At 42.9% G+C, this 19,937-nt stretch overlaps 1 protein-coding gene and 1 long non-coding RNA gene across 6 annotated transcripts in view; both read left to right on the top strand.

The window, feature by feature from the left end:
- The window catches only part of znf644b (zinc finger protein 644b), a 107,905-nt gene that overhangs the window by 8,134 nt on the left and 79,834 nt on the right, over nt 1-19,937 (top strand). The window lies entirely within an intron of this gene.
- Nucleotides 13,917-18,394, top strand: LOC129700740 (uncharacterized). The gene is made up of 2 exons (XR_008724092.1): nt 13,917-14,509; nt 15,602-18,394. It is a non-coding gene; the product is annotated as an uncharacterized LOC129700740 (long non-coding RNA).

The following is a 19,937-nucleotide window of genomic DNA, read 5'->3' as shown; positions in this document are numbered from 1 at the left end:
ACATGATGAAAGCATGTCCACGAGAGACCCGTACCGACGAGTGGCCATTACTGTAAATCTCCTAGTTCGAATCAGGGCAAACTCGGGAGAGCTCTTGGAATGAACTCGTACCGTGGGACAGGGCTTTAACTGTGTTCATTGTCTGAGTTTGATTGCTTTGTTGTTAGTGTGGGCCCGCAAAAGAAGAACAACAACAAATGGCACGCAGGAAGCATTTTTGAACATTTCAGGAGGTACCATCAAATTCCAGGAAATTTGGGGTTCTATTTCAGGAATTTTTTTTTTTGAGGTGTGGAAGCACTGAAGTAAAGACTGGACGCTGGGCTTTTTTTTCATGTATAGTCAGAAACTGAGGGTGTGACATATTGGAGATGTATAAAATCATGAGGGCTGGAGATAACGTGAATGGTCAGTCTTTTTCCTAGGAGAGATGTGCCTAAAGCTGGAACATTCAGGTTCAAGGTGAGAGGGAAAAGATTTAAAGGGCACTGTAAGGCATCTTTCCCACACAAAGGGTGGTGCGTTTGTGGAATGCAGCTGCCAGAGGAAAATGGTAGAGGTGAGCGCAAAAAGTTCGAGTAACTCAGTGGGACAGGTACCATCTCTGGAGAGAAGGAATGGGCGACGTTTCGGGTTGAGACCCTTCTTAAGACGTCGAGATGAGGTCTCAACCGGAAACGTCACCCATTCCTTCTCTCCAGAGATACTGCCTGTCCTGATGAGTAACTCCAACTTTTTGTGTCTATCTTCGGTTTAACCCAGCAGATCCTTCTTATACATGGTAGAAGTGGGTGCAATTAAAATGTTGAAGAGATATTTGGACAGATATGTGGATAAGAAAGAGCTGGAGGTATATCGGCTAAACACAGCCAAATGGGACTAGCTTTGGTAGAAAAGTTTGGCCAAAGGGCCTGTAGTATGGTAACCAGACTACATGCAATACTGCAAATGAGGCTAACCAAAGTTTTATGCATATGCAAAATGACATGTCGATCTTTATGCTCGGCCCCAATCGATGAAGGCAAACGCGCCATCCACCTTCTTTACCACGTTATCCACTTGTGTTGCCACTTTCAGGGAGATGTCGACTTGCACTCCAACTTAATCTGGCATTTAGTTTCCTAAAATGTGTCATCTCATATTTGTCCAGATTAAACTCCATCTGGTATTTTTCTGCCCATATTTCCAACTTATCTCAGTCCTGGTCTATCCTTCACATTGTCAATTTAGGATTGTTTGCAGAGGAACAGTAGAATTGTCCCATGTACTAAGATTTTTACAGACAAATGCATTTATGATGATTGTCAATGATGAGGTCTAGCAGGGTTTTCCCTTTGATTCTTGTGTGGTTCTTGGTACTGTCTCAGTTGCACATCTGTATCTTTCAGAACGGAATAACTAGAGTTTTTCCCCATTAGTAAATGGTTCAAAGTAAAAGGCTATAAAATTAATCTGGACAGAAGGTTTGGGGAAAGTGGTTATTGGAGCTTGCTGGCTGCTAGTATGGTTGTAAAGGAGTGAAACAAGCGGTTCATTAGCGAATTGAATTGGCACAAGGAGAAATATATTGCAGACCCATGTGCCAAGGGTGGGGAGGATAGGTTGACTGGATTCACTCCTGAGTGTGCCACTGTGCTCTCATTGCAATTTACTCTTCTCTGTTTGTGGGACAGAATATATCTTAGAGCATGATGATGTGAAATCGAGACTTTGTTTTTAAAATGTGGTTCTGCAAATATGATTATGTAAACCAAATGCTTTACTTTATATATAAAAAAAAGTAAATGCTGCTCAATAACACTGTTGATGAACTTTCCCATTGTTTTACTGAAGATTGGAAATGGGCTGAGTGGGTAGTAATCAGCTGGATTTGATTTGCACTGTTTTGCATACAGGCCTTATTGTGGCAGTTTTTTATATTGAATAACCATAATATTGAAGACTTGTGCTACAGTGTTATAACTGTACTGTAATAGCTTGGCTAGAGGCACAACTATCTCTGGAGCTGACGTTCTCAGTGTTCTGGTGGGATGCCCTTTACGGTATCCAGTGACAATCTCAGAATGAAATTTGTGTGTCGCCTCTCCTAATTTGAAAAATAACCCAATGTTATAAGGTTGACTGGTGTCGGGGGTGTCTTTCCTATCTGCTGACCGCTGATGCCACATTTAAATATTTTTTAGTAGCTTATAATAATAATAATAATAAGTTCTCGGGTGTGCAGGGGCCTGGGGGTCGGGTACCGTTGCTTGGTCCTGACATTGGCCGGGAAGCAGTGCAGGGGCCGTTAGCGCGGGGTGAAAGGGAAGGAAGGGAGCGACAGAGGGGTTATATAGCACATTTATAGTCAATTTTAATTGACCCCAAAGTGCTTTACCCTAATTTAAAAATATACCCTCAGTTCCATACAAAGGCTAAAGATGGGTTAAACAAAATAATAAAATGCATAAACAGGACACAACATGTAACATAAACATCCACCACAGCATTCATCACTGTGGTGGAAGGCACAAAACATTTTGGCCCTGTCCTCCTCCATTCTTTCCCCCCCCCCCCCCCCCCCATTAGACAATGTCCAGAGTCCAGTCCAGAACCGGAGACCGCGGCTTCAAGATTGTGTAGGCCGCAGGCCGGCGGTTGAGATTTAAAGTCCCCGCCGCAGCCAGAAGCACCGTAGATTGCAGGGCCGGCGGTCGAAGCTCCCCTCCAGGGGTGATGGTAAGTCCATGCTGGGCCCGCGGTAGAAGTTATCCGCGGGCCGGCAATGGCGGCTTCTTCTTCCCCCGGGTCCCCCACGAGGGATGTAGACGCCGCAGCAGCTGGAACTCTGCAGACCGCGGCTTCAGGCTGCGACTTCAGGCTGCCGGCTGCTCCGGGCCAGTGAAACGGAGCACTCCCCTCCGGCGAGTCCACGCCGAGTCCACGCTGCGCCTGCCGCTGAAGCCCCGGGCACGTCTCCGGGAAAGACCTCGCCGATCCTTGATGGTAGGCCACGGGGGAGGCGACATGGAAAAAGTCGCCTCTCCTTGGAGGAGGCGATCGAAGCGGTTTCCCCCTTACACCACCCCCCACACAAAACACAAAAAACCCCACTAAATACACACTTTAAAACCTACTAAAAATAAAAAATAAAATTGAAAGGCTGAAGCGCTGCTGCCATGGCTGCCGCCAGAACAGCGCCCCCTTCATGATTGATATAACTGGCTTGATATAACTGGCTCATTTGGCTATTTCAGTGAATGATATGGAGCGAACCAAGTTTCCCTGAGAAAGAGTTTATATATTGGCAAGATCAGGTACACATGGTGTATTTCCTTCCATAAAAGCAATCACTGGGTTTTTGTGGCAAGAGTCAACATTGAAGAAACAATATTCTATGTTAAGAAGGGAATTGACTCCTTTCTATGGTCTATTGTTCAGGCTAATAATAATAACAATGTAGGTATTCACTTCGGCATTATAACTGAATTCAACGCATTCGTGTCTCCAACATAGATAATGGAACATTTCCTGGAGTGGGACTCTTTTCCCATCTCTCCTGTTCCAGAGATTGCAAGCCTTGTTTTAGTGAAATTAGCTAACATTGGAAATTAAACACAATCAGTCCCACTGAAATAATTATTACAGAATCAACACAAATTGGATACAAATGACCATCGAACAGAGAATATAAACATATATCATAGTACCACTTGACATTTATAATTTGGATTTATCCTGCAGAAGACACTTTGGAAATATCAACAGACATGCATTGTAAGATTTCAAATTATAAGCTTTCAAAAGATTGAAGCTACAGATAGATTCATTGAGGTAGTTAACTGTAAAATGAACTTGCTTTTGTCGGAGCGATAATATTTTCTATTGTCCTCTAACTTTGAAAGTTATATCTTTAGGTCACAGTTTAAGGATAAGGGGGAAATCTTTTAGGACCGAGATGAGAAAAACATTTTTCACACAGAGAATGGTGAATCTCTGGAATTCTCTGCTACAGAAGGTAGTTGAGGCCAGTTCATTGGCTATATTTAAGAGGGAGTTAGATGTGGCCCTTGTGGCAAAAGGTATTGGGGGGTATGGAGGGAAGGCAGGTACAGGATACTGAGTTGGATGATCAGCCATGATCATATTGAATGGCGGTGCAGGCTCGAAGGGCCGAATGGCCTACTCCTGCACCTATTTTCTTTGTTTCTATGTTTATAACGTAAATATAATATCTACTTGATAAAATCCAACAAAAAGATTGTCTGTTTGTTGCCACATTACTGTAATTGGTGGGATCTTGTCATGCTCAAAATTGTACTGTACAATATACATATTACAATAGTGATCATACTTCAACAATACTTTGTTTCGTAAACTCTTCGGGAACCTTGGTTGGCACTATGTAAATTATTCTATATTTGAATATTGCAGTTGGCCACTAGTGCAGATTGAAGTAGGATATCAAGAGTTTAGAGTGTTTAATTGTCATACATGTCCACCACCGATTTTCCAGCATTCTTGTTTCCAGAACTTTTCTGGATTATCTGTTTTGCCGGAACAACAGAGGTCACGGCCCCTGAGGGGAGTGCAATGGTATTGGAACTATCTACCTAGGCCAAAGAGGGCCGAGGTACATGCCTGTAAATCTGGCCTCGGAGGTTGGCTATGGGAATAGATCTGCCGTTCCAGCAGGGCCGGAGTTCCAGAGCTCCGGCTGTAGGGAGCAAATTTGACCCGCCGATTGGTCGCGGAAGTCCCAATGAGACTGAGATTGCCCGCCTCACCAGGCCTATGTGCCACATTTTCGTTGGGGGGGGGGGGCGGGAAGACACTTCCATGGGGATGGGTGGATTTCAAATGAGCGCTTATAATTTTGTTCGGATTAAAGGATATCCCGACCAGACCACCAGCTGCTGGAAAATCGATGGTGGACCTGTACCAGAAACGAATTAATGAAACTCCTACTTGCTGCAGCTTTACGGCCCCATTAATGCAATAACACACAAATAAGCATTAAATAATAAATTGTTAATAATCAGTAATACGAGGTAACCAGACCATAAAATGCAAAACTGAAGTTCATAGTGTAATCTAACCAAAGTCCATAGTGGATCATAGTTTCTGAGGTAGGATTGTGTTTAGTGATGTGCAGTGTTCAGGAGCCTGATGATTGCTGGGAAGAAGCTGCTCTTGAATCTGGAGGTCACGGTTTTCGATCTTCTGCACCGTGTTCCCAATGGTAACAGACTTCAGCAGGTGGACAAGGTGGTGAGTCTTTGACAATGATAGCTGCCTTTTTGAGGTAGTGCCTCCTATACAATATAATACAATATGGTTTATTTGTCACATTGCACATAAGTGCAAGTGAAATGAATGTAGATCCCTACTATGGGAAGGGCTGGTAATGGCTACCATTTTCTGCAGCCTCCTGCGTGCCTGGGTGTTTGAGTTACCGATCAGGCTGTTATGCAACCATTCAAATGTTCTCAACTGTAGATATAGAAGTTTGATAGTCGTATAATTATACAGCCTGACAATTTTAATCGTTTTTGGCAAAATACCAAATCTCCTCAATCTTTGGAAGTATAGGCGTTGATGAGCGTTTTATGTGATTTGCATCTGGGCTCGGGGCAGATCTTATGAAAGTTGTGTCCTTGAATCCTGCTCATCCTTCATATCATGTGACCTCCACAGAATCAGTCCACTTATATAATTATTGTAGGGGGACAGCCACAAATAATACTTTGTGCTTATGATCCGTTACACTGTTTTTGACCTGATTGGGAGGTAATCTCAGAATCATCATAAAATCAGATTGCTTTGCATATCCTTCTGATCATTTGCCTTCATTTACACAGCTTGAAGAAATACCATCACTTATTACATGGGCAAATTGTACACAATAACATTGTGCAAAAAAGCAAATGAAATGTGTCACAATTTAAGTTCATTTTTTCACGTTTACAGCTAAGATTTTAAATTGTCAATTTGGGGGAAAGACTTTTTTTACCTTGAATATTACTGACCTTCTCCAAGGGAAAGTGTTACTAGGCACAGCTAAAAGATTCAACTATTCATACAATTCATTGCAGTATTATATCACGCTTGAAAATATAAACCTTTATAGGAAAGCTTAAGGCTTAGATTTTGCTGGTAGCAGCGAATTGGCGGTACCCACTGCTGACTTCAAAGAAAAATATCAGAAAAACCAGGAACTAATGTGGCATGGATTTCTCTGTTGCTGTCAGGGTTGGCTCTAGGTGACCTCTGCCATTCAGTAACAATAACCATAATGTCATAAAACAGGTCATACAGCTAATCAAGTTGAAGAAATCAGTATTCAGCAAAAACAGTAATTCTTTGACCAATTTTGAAAGCTTTCTTCCATCTTGTCAACCACATGATCAATTTTGTTCATCTTCCTTGAACTTTATCACTTCCTCTGCATGTAATTCAGTTGCTAATATGCACAACATATTGCACGGCACAGTATGCTGTTGTCTGTATTGAGTTTGAGCACGTGGCTTTCCTCCAGGTTCTCCGGTTTCCTCACACATCGAAAGATATACAGATTTGTAGGTTAATTGACCTCTGCAAATTGCCCTTGTTGTACAAGGAGAAGATGCAAAACTGAGGGTAATGTAGAACTGGTGTGAATGGGTGAACAATGGTTGGTGTGGGCTTGGTGGGTCAAAGTGCCTGTTTTCATGCTGTATCTATCAATTCAAACAAACAGAAATGCAGGGGGCCGTCTACTGAGCCTTGAACCCCTGTTTATACGTTTCTAGGTGCAAAAACATTAATCACACATGCCCCCTCTTTCTTGCCAGTTTTTGTCCCAGTTTGCCACACTGTGGATCTCATGGATTCTGCCTTTTGACCAATTCATCATAAAACACCTTGTGAAGAATGTTGCTAAAATCTATGTTAACAGTATCAAATACATTGCCAGATCAACCCTTGTTACATTTTCAAAAGGTGACAGTGCCTTAAAGCCTCTGACTGTTGTTGATTAATCTATCTTTGCTAATGGTAGTTTATGGTATCCCTCGATTCCTCTCTTACTATGCTTGTCTCTTCCAGTATTTTGCACACTTCCTCCATAATTGCAACATTGGCTTTGTGTTGTATGAAGACCGCTACAACGTATTTGTTAAGAACCCTACCCATATCCTCTATCTTTGTATATGTTACCTTATTAGTTACCAATAGGTCCTACTTATTCATGTTTTGTAAGGAAGAAAGGTGCTTTGCCTATCCATGTTCTGAAGGGATGCTGCCTGACCTGCTCAATGACTCCAGCATTTTGTGGCATGCATTTTCATAGTTCTATTCTCCCGAAAGCTCTGGATTTTCAGATTTGCTATGAGTCTGATTTTCTGTTAAGTAGCTGGTAGAATCATTTCACTTTTGCTACATCGCTTCTTATCCTAGTAAAATTGGCCTTTATTTTTGCCATTTGAATTAAAGCAGGCCCAGGACTTGCAGGGCTCAGTGTCAGTTCAACTCTTGCAGAATGAGATGGGTTGCTGATCTCTGTGGCAGAGCCTACTCTTTCTGGGATTCCACAGCATCAGGACATACCTAGCTCAGGATTGAGAGACCCTGGATAGTTCACTCACGATTGTCAGACCATAGACTAGGGAATGTATGCGTTTCTAAAATAATTTCAATGTAGCTTAGTGTTTTTTAAATATTTCCAAGCGTTTTAATTTGTTTTAATTAACTCTAAAACAATCAGACATAATTGAATGAAATTTTGTTATTTAAATAGTTGTTAATTTTTTTCTGGATGTCATTTAAATTGTACCCACCTCTACAATAATTATATTCATGACTACCACTTCTTCTGGCAGCTTGTTCCATACACATCACCCTCCGTCAAATAGGTTGTCCCTCGTGTTCCATTTAAATCTTTCCCTCTCCTTAAACCAACGTCCTCTAGATTCAGACTCCCTTACCCCGGGGAACAGATTATTTCTATCCATCCTATCTATGTCCCTCATTTTACAAGCTACCAAATATAATCATTAGCCATCTTCTAATCTTCTGGTACCTAACATGTGGCTAAAGGTGGTGCAAATATCTCTGCCAAGCCCCCTGCAATTTCTTCCTTAGCTTTCCACGATATATATTTGATCAGGCCCTGGGGATTTATCCACCTAATGTGCCTTAAGACTACCAGCAGCACCCCATACAATGTATGTTCTAATACTTCACTTTTTTTTCCCTTAATTATTTAGCCTCATAGAGTATTAGAATGCTACAGTGTGGAAAAAGGGCCTTTGGCTCAATGTGCCCACACCGGCCAACATTTCCCAGCTACACTAACACCACCTGTCCATGTTAGGTCCATATCCCTCCAAACCTGTCCTATCCCCTCCATAGCTTTCGCCACAGTAAATATAGACAAGATACATTCCGGTAACTCTTTGCCAACTTCCTGTGGCTCTACATACAGATCACATTCTCCCTTAAAGAGGACATATTCACTCTCCACTAACTTTTTTGCTCTTAATGTACATGTCGAATCTCCTAGGATTCTCCGCTATCTTCCCTTCCAAGGCTATTTCCTGTCCTCTTTATGCCTCCTTGATTTCTCTCTTGTATACTTGTGCTGAATAATAATAGTTTATCATTTTACTGCTCACAAATTGTTTTTAGATCCTCTAATTGCAACCAGGCCAATTCACTAAACTTTATGATTGTATTTGTGAGGGTGTATTGATAATATACCTGCTTAAAATAAATGTTTAAGTGGGGCATCACAAACTTTCTAAAAGTCTGAGAAATATGAAAGCTGTTATAAATTAAATTCTGAATGTATACAATGCATTAATAATCGGCTCGAAATTAACGGTTGTCTGGGTGCCAATGGCCACCTGAAGTCCTGCCGGGCAACCTAAAAGCCGTTCCATTTTGCCTGGCTTGGCAAAATGGAATGGGACACCTTGCGTTCAACTCTGAGAGGGGACCCCCCTCTCTATCTCTCTCTGTCGCTCTCTGTCTCTGCCGGGGGGGGGGGGGAGGGGGAGAGAGTTGAAGTGCTGAGACACTGGGAGATCAAGTTGGTTATTGCGAACTGAGTGGAGGTGTTGTTGCGAAGTGATCGCCAAGTCTGCGCTTGGTCTCACCGGGGTTGATCATACGCTGAATACTCTAACCACATTTTTGTTTGGCAGTGGAAAGAAATAATAGAAATTGCATTCATTGCAACGTGTAAAAAGAGTTGAGATACTGTATTATAATTTTGCTGCATGTCATTGTGGTATATATCATGACTTGATTGGTTAATATGTTTAGTTTCTGACTTTATTTGAAGCAGAAATAATATGTGAATGCTTCATTGAGCATAATTCCGACTAGTAACTACGCACTTCGTCTGAGCACATTATCACACGCAAGCCGTCTTAGATGACTGTCATTTGGTAACCTAAAAAGTTGCCTGGGGTTGCCCAGCTAGCAACAGAGAAAAAAAGTTAAGTGAGAGCCCTGATACACATCCCTTTTGTTATGATGCCAGCATTCTAAAACTTGAATCGATGAACAGGATATCTGCACAATTTGATCACCTTTTTTGGCCTGTGATTACAACTTTGAAAAGTTGTAGACTTACTTTAAGTGTCATGCAACTTTTTGTCATTGAAACGTTGTCATTCTTATAGAGGAGCAGTCAGAAAAAAACATATAATTTTATGCCTTATATAGAACTCCTTGAACAGTGAGGTTAAACACAATTTGGAGGAACAGCATCTCATATTTTGCTTGGGCAGCATATAAAAGGCATGCTCAATTGGGTTCAGATCGGTGGATTGACTTGGCCACTCAAGAATTGACCATTTATTAGCTTTGAAAAACTCCTTTGGTTGCTTTAGCAGTATGTTTGGGATGATTGTCTTGCTGTAGAATGAACCGCTGGTCAATGTTTTGAGGCATTTGTTTGAACTTGAGCAGATACGTCGGATGTGTCTATACAATTCAGAATTCATTATGCTACCACCATCGGCAGTTATATCCTCATTGAAGCTAAGTTAGCCAGTACCTTCAGCAGCCATACATTCCCAGGCCATAACACCCCAACCCCCGTGTTTCACAGATGCGGTGGTATGCTTTGGATCTTGGGCAGTTCCTTCTCTCCTCCATACTTTGCTCTTGTCATCATTCAGATATAAGTTAATCTTCGTCTCATCTGTCCACAAGACCCTTTTTCCAGAAGTGTGGTTGCTCTTTTAAGTACTTCTTGGCAAACTGTGACCTGGCCATCCTATATTTGCAGCAAACCAGTGGTTTGCATCTTGCAGTATAGCCTCTGTGTTTCTGTTCATGAAGTCTTCTCTGGACAGTGGCCATTGACAAATCCACACCTGACACCTGAAGAGTGTTTCTGATCTGTCGGACAGGTGTTTGGGGATTTTTCTTTATTTATAGAGAGAATTCGTCTGTCATCAGCTGAGGAGGTCTTCCTTGACCTGCCAGTCCTTTTGCGATTAGTAGGCTCACCAGTGCTCTCTCCTATATGATGTTCCAAATAGTTGATTTTGGTAAGTCTAAGGTTTGGCTGATGTCTCTAACAGTTTTATTCTTGTTTCTCAGTCTCATAATGGCTTCTTTGACTTTCATTAGCACAACTTTGGTCCTCATGTTGATAAACAGCAATAACAGTTTCCAAAGGTGACGGAAAGACTGGAGGAAAGACTGTGTGCTGAGAGCTCTCTTATACCTGCATTAAGGAGGCATTTAAGCACGCCTGGGAAATTACAAAAGCCTGTGAAGCCATGTGCCCCAAACATTAGGGCGCCCTGAAATGGGGGGACGGGACAAGGACGACTATGTATAAACACAGCTGTAATTTTTTCATGGTGAAACCAAAATGTGTATAAATACCCTTTTATGAAATCTGACAATGTACACTTTAACCGCATGTGATTTAAAAAAATATTACAAATCTCAAATTGCGTAGTACAGAGGCAAATAAATAAAGGGTGCGTCTTTGTCCCAAATATTATGGAGGGCACTGTATCTCCCCAAATTTGTCTTGGTTTAACCACATTGATGTTATGTCCTAGAAAGCTTACCAATGCCTTGACTTTCTCAGAGGTCTAAGGAAATTTGGCTCTCAAGAATCTTACCAATTTCTACAGATACACCACATTAAAGCATCCTCTCTAGATGTATCACTGCTTGTTATGGCAACTGCCCTGCTCAAGACTAGGAAATTACAGAGCGTTGTGAATGTAACCCAGTCCATCACGCAAAGCAGCCTTTCTGCCGCCCCCATTCTCCCCACCCAACCCATCAACTCCATCTATAGCACGCTGCCCTGAAAAAGCAGCCAACATAACCAAGGACCACTTGCACCTCTGTCATTCCCTGTTCTCCATCCTGTTGGGCAGCAGATATAAAAGTTTAAAGCCACGTAAATACCAGGTTCAGGGATAGCTGCTTCAGTATTATTATCAGATTTTGATGTATGGAATGATTCGCTTGGGTAGAATACAAAATAAAGTTTTTCAATATCTGTACATGTGGCAATAATATGCCAAATCGCCCCTTTTTATTGCACTACTTGTATTTGGTAGTTTTGTACTTTGTATTTATCATTACTGTATGTATACTGTTTTCCCTGCGATCCTCATGTGGATTTTCATTGCATCCTGTTGTATATGACAATAAACTAATTAATTTAAACATCTATAATTTGTGCAGTTGAGCCCATTAATTTGGTGCTCCTGATCTTTCATGAGTCTAAAGAAAGAATTAAAAATACAATTTGTATAAATGTGTTTTCCATATATTTGAATCTCACGTCTGAAATCAAGTTTGCTGGTATTTAAAATGGCTTGGAAATAAAGCTGCTTATAAACTTTGCTATTAATAACCATATAACCATTACAGCACGGAAACAGGCCATCTCGGCCCTACAAGTCCATGCCGAACAAATTTTTTTCCCCTTAGTCCCACCTGCCTGCACTCGTACCATAACCCTCCATTCCCTTCTCATCCATATGCCTATCCAATTTATTTTTAAATGATACCAATGAACCTGAAATAATAAATCATCTTCGCAAAATTCATTTGCCTAACTACAAAAAAAAAGCAGTTGAAAACCGCCTTAACCCAAAATAGAGCAATATTTTGCACATTTCTTCATGACACTTATGTTTGTAAAGGAATTTGCTTTCTCAGTTTTTTTTTGAGGATTCCCATTTGCCCTGGCACCTTTTCTGGTTTAAAACTCATTGGAATCATGTAACAATAGTGCAAAATCTGAAATATACCAGCAGTGAACTCGCTGTAAAGAACACCCCTAATCTATTCACAGAACAACTGGGTTTAACCAAATCCGTTTCCCATGAAACTATGCAGTTTAGAGAGTCGACAATGAAGCAGATTATTATTGAGATCTGTGATCTTAAAGTCATGTAGAATGAAAGCAGCCCAACTGGTCTATGCGATCAAAATGCCCTTCTGCATTAGTCCCAGCTGCCCATGTTTGGCCCGTGTACCTCTCAACCTTTCCTATCTATGTACTTGTGCAATAGTTGCTACAGTACCTGCCTCCTCTGGCAGTCCGTTCCATATACTCACCACCCTCTCTTGCAATTTCTAATGCTACCTCGTACGTAGATTATTTTGTTGAGTCGCTCAGCTACTTTGTCTAGGGGTTATTCCATGCTGTCACACCTCCATTTGATGCTCATTGCTGCATTAGGGAAGTCATCTGAACTCCATTCTCAAGATGAACAGACTTCTCTTATATCTCTTATCGCACATTAGTAGGCGAATGGGGCTCTGTCGTTTGCCTAATTTACCGGATTCATGAAAGTAAAAAGCTCAAACTGCTTCATCTTTGTCGTGACCTCACTGGCATTCTCATGTCAAGAATACTTGGGTACAGCCCTGAAGAGCTTGGGATCCCATGTACAAAGAACATGCCTCTTGAAAATGCTGCTGTTCACCAGTCTGACCTATTAGCACTCCATCTTGCCCATAGTTGGAGCATGCGTTCATTTAGTAGCAACACCCCTCTTCAGCCAGAAACATATTGTTTGCATTATATGTCCCTTTAAGAGCTGGCTGTTGAGATTGTACCTCATGGGGCAATGTTGGCAGGTACAAGAACTTGAGGTTGAGCATAGTCATACAGCTTGGAAACAGGCCCTTTGGCCCAATATGCCCAGGCTGACCAACACCCACACCAATGTCCCTCCAAACCTATCCTAACCATGTACCTACATAAATGCTTCTTAAACGTTGCAATCTACCTCCTTTGGCAGCTTGTTTGATACACCCACTGCCAATTGTGTAAAAAGAAAGTCCCTCGGGCTGTTTACCCCCTCATATTAAATCTGTCCTCTGGTTCTTGATTCCCCAACTCTGGGCAAAAGACTGCATTTCCCAATCTATTCGCCTAATGATCTTATATACCTGTATACACCCCACATCTTTCTGCACTCCAGGCTGTAGGTGAACTAGCATTTGGCGCCGTTGAGGCCCATCGGGGTGTGGGGTTCCTCTGGAGTTGGAGCGGGATTGGGCTGGAATTGGCGCTGGCTGCGGGCTTGGGGCCGCTGGCGTTATTGGTCCGGGTTGTCGGTTGGCCCGGTGGGAGAGGCGGAGGTGAATTGGGGTTGGCACTTCTCCGTGCTGGATTTGGGCCTGGGCGCTGGTGTCCTGTCGGTCTGGACGTCTCCAGCCGCCCCCTGGGCGGGGATGGGACACTCGCGTGGGGGCGAGGGGAACATGACGACAGGGGACGGTTCAGTAGTGGTTTGGCAGCGCTTGCCGGGGAAACGGGTTTGATCCTGGCTGCGGTGAGGCGTGGGTCGGTGCGCGTGCAGCTGCCCAATCTCTTCCCCCCACCCCGTCTCCCACTCGTATATCTGCCCCCTGACAAATACAAACTTTAAAAAAGACAAAAAATCAGACCCAAACTATCCTCACTGAATCTACAATGTTTCATTCGATTTTTATTTATTGCGTTTGACCTTTGACAAATCCCATGATTTTTTGCGTTTTTCGGAATAGGGAACTTGCTTATTCACTGGATGAATTTAAAAGAGATTTGGATAGAGCTCTTGGGGCAAGCGGAATCAAGAGGCATGGGGATAAGGCAGGCATGGGTTTCTGATTGTGGATGATCAGCATAAACACAATGAATGGCTCTAAGGGTCAAATGGCCTCCTGCACCTATTTTCTAAGTTTCTAAAATAGAATATTCATACACTGCCACAGATGGCAGCAGACTCTGTTATCTCTCCTTTGGGGCCATTTTTCAATCTAACGGATAGGAAAGATTTAGAGGGATATAGGCCAAATGCAGGAAAATGGGATGGGACACCTTGGTTGGCACGTACAAGCTGGTCGAATGGCCTGTTCCCGTGCTGTATGATTCTAACTCCATGACTCGATAAATATACAGACCCAGCATACATAATGGTAGAGGGGAATGTAGTGAGGCACAAGTGTCAGCAGGTTGAATGACATTGAGGCACATTGAATCCAAGCCCGAACCTGAAGCCTGCAGGTAATATAAGCAGGTTACACAAAAAAGCTGGAGAAACTCAGCGGGTGCAGCAGCATCTATGGAGCGAAGGAAATAGGCAACGTTTCGGGCCGAAACCCTTCTTCAGACTGATCGGGGGCGGGGGTGGGCGGGGACAAGAAAGGGAAAAGGAGGAGGAGCCCGAAGGCTGGGGGATGGGAGGAGACAGCAGGGGGGCTGAGGAAGGGGAGGAGACAGCAAGGACTAACAAAATTGGGAGAATTCGATGTTCATGCCCCCGGGATGCAGACTCCCCAAACGGAATATGAGGTGTTGTTCCTCCAATTTCCGGTGCTGCTCGCTGTGGCCATGGAGGAGACCCAGGACAGAGAGGTCGGAGACGGAGTGGGAGGGGGAGTTGAAGTGCTGAGCCACCGGGAGGTCAGCTTGGTTATTGCGGACCGAGCGGAGGTGTTCGGCGAAACGATCGCCCAACCTCCGCTTGGTCTCACCGATATAGATCTGCTGACATCTAGAGCAGCGGACGCAATAGATGAGGTTGGAAGAGATGCAGGTAAACCTCTGTCGCACCTGGAACGATTGCTTGGGTCCTTGAACGGAGTCGAGGGGGGAGGTAAAGGGACAAGTGTTGCATCTCTTGCGGTTGCAAGAGAAAGTGCCCGGGGAGGGGGTGGTACGAGAGGGAAGGGAAGAATTGACAAGGGAGTTATGGAGGGAGCGGTCTTTGCGGAAGGCAGATATGGGGGGAGATGGGAAGATGTGGCGAGTGGTGGGGTCACGTTGGAGGTGGCGAAACTGACGGAGGATTACTTTTTGTATGTGACGGCTGGTGGGGTGAAAGGTGAGGACTAGGGGGACTCGGCCCTTGTTGTGAGTGGGGGGATGGGGAGAGAGAGCAGTGTTGCGGGGTATGGAAGAGACCCTGGTGCGAGCCTCATTTATGGTGGAGGAGGGGAACCCCCGATCCCTGAATAATGAGGACATTTCAGATGTCCTGGTGTGGAACGCCTCATCCGTGGAGCAGATGCGGTGTAGATGGAGGAATTGGGAGTAGGGGATGGAGTCCTTACAGGAAGCAGGGTGGGAAGAAGTGTAGTCCAGATCATAGTCCAGGTAATATAAGCAAGTGTTTAGCTGACCTCAGTTTGTGATTTGATCCTGTACATTGGCGATGTTAGCAGGCAAGCTTGGTCTATCAAGGATAGACAGAAAATGCTGGAGTAACTCAGTGGGTTAGGGAGCATCTCTGGAGGAAAGGAAAAGGTGATGCTTCAGGTCAAGACCCTTCTTCAGACCTGGCAGTATTTTGTATCTATCTTTGGTGTAAACTAGCATCCGCAGTTCCTTCCTACACAAGCTTGTTCTAGCCATTGACAATGATCACAAATGGAAAACCCGTTCATAGTACAGGCAGTAAAGGTGAACTTGTATGAAATGGGAAAGAGGGATTGATCACATTGAGTTTGGAGAATGAAGAGGACAGGCAAGAATATCGGTGATGGGTGGGAAGGAAATCATGCAAGAGAATTAAAGCAGTTTAAGTTGAAGTGATGAAGGATGCGTGCCATTTTAATGTTGAGGATTGGGTGTAGAATGATGTGTGAACAGGTTTGTGATTCATAAGTTTAGAAATTCACACTGAGCTGGGTAACTTGAAATTATGACATTTCTGTGAACTGGGGAAATTAGTTAATTTAAAAAAAAACACCAGGATCTTTGAGGAAAGGATTATCAGGTTAGCCTCAGATCCCACATCACAATTGTGATTTCAAAACAAATAATCGTCAATGAAGCAAAAATATAGAGAAATGTTACGATGGCCCTATTACAATAGACAATAGGTGCAGGAGTGGGCCATTCGGCCCTTTGAGCCAACACCGCCATTCACTGTGATCGTGGCTGATCATCCACAATCAGTACCCTGTTCATGCCTTCTCCTCATATCCATTGACTCCACTATCTTTAAGAGCTCTACCTAAGTCTCTTGAAAACATTCAGAGAATGGGCCTCTACTGCCTTTTGAGGCAGAGAATTCCACAGATTCACAACTGGGTGAAAGTGTGCACGTTGCGGTGTATCGGTTTTGCATTGAAGGTGCTGTGGAATTTATCTTGATTTTTAAAAAAAAACATGTTCCTGTTTCATGTTTCAAATTAACAAAGTAATAAATAGGATTACAGAGTTCTAAGAATCGCATAGGCACCTGATGCAAGTGATGGCTCTAGCGTAAGAATGTAATAAGCAAATGTAGCAAACACTAAAGCATTTAAACAAAGTTGGCCTGTGGGATGCATTCCTTTGGCGTACTTCAGTGACCATGCCAATCTAAGCACGTCCCTTCCCTAGTACTTAATGAAGGAAATTCAAAGTTGATTCCTGATTGTCAAATGAGGCCTACTTGTTAACTACATTAGACCTTTACATAAAAAAATGGTTTGATAACTGCTTTACCCAAGCCCTAGTGTTTCTGGTTGTCAAATAACTTAGAATGTGTCCGAAACACAGAAAAATATTACAACGGTATTAAAAATAGTGCCTTTTAAAAACTCATGCTAACATTTTAATTGAAATGTGCCATTTTTAAATTACACTTAACATCAGAAAATATTCAATTAGCAGGTCAGTAATTAGTGAATGTAACACGGACCAGCAATTTGTAGCTTAATTGAAATTTGCTTCTCTCCCTGAAACCCATTTTGTCCACGGAAACAAAAGGAGTGGCTAAGACCAGCACCAGATTTCCGAGTTTAAGTGCAGGAAGGTTTTGTTCTCATTCTCGTCAACACGAGGAACCATTTCTGGACTGCGGTTAGAACGGTATCAGCAAATTCTGCACTCAGGAAATTATGGAAATTTGTATTCATATCAGTGCCTTGGCTCCATCTACACTTTGCATTATCAAATGCACCAGCATGACCTTCATTGTGTCAGCATGGTAAAGCTTTGACTTTGAATTTATACTTTGACATTTTGTGGAGAAGCTATGTCAACTATCCAAGCCACTTAGGTTCAGGTTAATTCTGCCTCAGGAAAGCAGCCAACAAGTCAGGCAGTAGATACAGAAGCTTGAAAGTGTGCATCGCCAGACTCTGGAACAAATTTTCCCCCTCTGTTATCAGACTTCTATAAACTTGGGTACAGTTCCGATTCTCCAACCTACCTCGTTGCAAACATTGGACATTCTGTCTGGAAATATTACGCGACAATGCTAAGAACTATATTCTCTTTCTTCTACCTTTTGTCTTGAATTTGTTTTGAATATAGTCATATATAGTATCTGATTTGATTGCTTAGCACACAAACAAAAGTTTCTCACTGTACCTTTGCACATGTGACAATAATAAAACTGAACCTAAATGGCTTGGATTATCGACTTCACTTCTCCACAAATGTTGTGCACTGCAGTCCTAAAGTCAAGGTATACATTCAAAGTCAAACCTTTACCATGCTGACATGATAAACGACATGCTCATTGTTTGATTATGCAAATGGAAAGCTGCATCCTGAGTTACATCATTTAATTTTTGCCCCAAAATAACCAAGGTATGCATTGTTAAAATGAATTGCAGTTTGCACATGGCATAATTAACAGGGAAAGCTGCTCCAAAAGTTGTTTTTTTAATTTTCAATTAATAATAATATGGAAGCTTTTGACATTTAGTTTAGAGACACAGCACAGAAATAGGCCTTTCCGCCCACTGTTTCCATGCTGACCAGCTATCTCTGCACACTTACACTATCCTACACACATTAGGGACAATTTACAATTATACCAAGCCAATTGAATGAATAAAAAAAAACTATATATTAGCTAAGAATTTATACATACAATGAATTTGCCTTGGTACTTTGTTCGCAAAAGGATAAAAACACAATATACAGCAAACAGTTAAAAATAAAATATAAGTTAAACATGTGAAAATAAAGTACCAAAGTAAAAAGAGGCTATAAACTTTTGGTTGTCGAATAGAGCGACTGCTCATGGGAAAAAAAGCTGTTTTTATGTCTGGCTGTTGTGGCTTTGACAGTCCGGAGTCGCCTTCCAGAGGGAAGTGATTCAAAGAGTGTGTGACCAGGGTGAGAGGGGTCAGAGATGATCCTACCCACTCGCTTCCTGGCCCTTACAGTGTACAGTTTGTCAATGGGAGGAAGGTTGCAGCCAACAACCTTCTTGGCTGATTGAATGAATCGCTGCAGCCTACGGATGTCGTGCTTGGTGGCTGAGCCAAACTAGACCATGATGGAGAAGGTGAGGACAAACTCTATGATGGTGGTGTAAAACTGGACCATCATTGCTTGTGGCAGGTTGTGTTTCCTAAGCTGCCGCAGGAAGTATATCCTCTGTTGGGCCTTTTTGACTGTGGAGTCGATAGTGGCCTCCCATTTAAGGTCCCTGTAGATGATGGTTCAGAGGAACTTAAATGATTCCATAGTTGTGACTGTAGTGTTGTTGATGATGATTGAGGGGAGGGGGAAGCTCTCCTTAAGTCTACAATTAATTCCACTGTCTTAAGAGCATTGAGCTTCAGGCTGTTGCGATGGCACCACGATGGCAGCTGCGTCAATTCCTGTCTGAAGGCAGATTCCTCCCCATCCTGGATCAGAACAATCAGGGTTGTCATCTGCAGACTTGAGAAGCTTGACAGAGGGGTCAGTTGAGGTGCAGTCGTTAGAGTAGAGAGAGCAAATGAGAGGGGAATGTATGCAGCCTTACGGTGCTTCTATGCTGAGGATCTGAGGGTGCAAGATGTGCTTTCCCAACCTCAAATGCTGCTTCCTGTCAGTCAGGAAGTTTGTGATCCACTGACATAGGGGTTCATGCACAGTCAACTTGGAGAGTTTGGAGTGTAGTAGCTCTGGCACAATGGTGTTGAATGCAGAGCTAAAATCCACAATCAGAATCCTTGCATAGGTCCCCTGGCGGTCTAGGTGCTGTTTCATTTAATTTAATTTAGAGTTTAATGTAATTATGTTAAACTGTTTAGTTTAACTCACTGATCTATTGGCCCGGTCTGCAAACTGCAGGGAGTCCAGCAGGGGGTTTGTGATGCTTTCCAGGTGGGCCAACAAAGGGTTTTCATGATTACAGAGGTCAGCGAGCCAGGCCTGTAGTCATTGACCAGTAATCCTTGGCTTTTTGGGTACAGTTACAATAGTGGAGACTTTGAAGCAGGCAGGGACAATGCAGGTTTGCAGGGACTGGTTGAAAATGTCTATTAACCTAAGGTTATGGATCAAGTGCAGGCAAGTGGGACAAGGGTAGCTGGGACATTGTTGGCCAGTGTGGGCGAGTTGGGCAGAAGGGCCTGCTTCCACACTGTATCACTCTATGATTCTAAACCTTTGGAGTGTGGAAGGAAACCGGAGATCCTGGAGCAAACCCAAGCTGGTCATGGAGAGAGCGTACAAACTCCGTACACACGGCACACAATACAATACGATACAATAC

Source organism: Leucoraja erinacea, chromosome 10 (assembly GCF_028641065.1).
Source record: "Leucoraja erinacea ecotype New England chromosome 10, Leri_hhj_1, whole genome shotgun sequence".
Lineage (NCBI taxonomy): Eukaryota > Metazoa > Chordata > Chondrichthyes > Rajiformes > Rajidae > Leucoraja > Leucoraja erinaceus.
The sequence above is the reverse complement of the archived record's forward strand: the minus strand, read 5'-3'. Positions and strand labels throughout refer to the sequence as shown.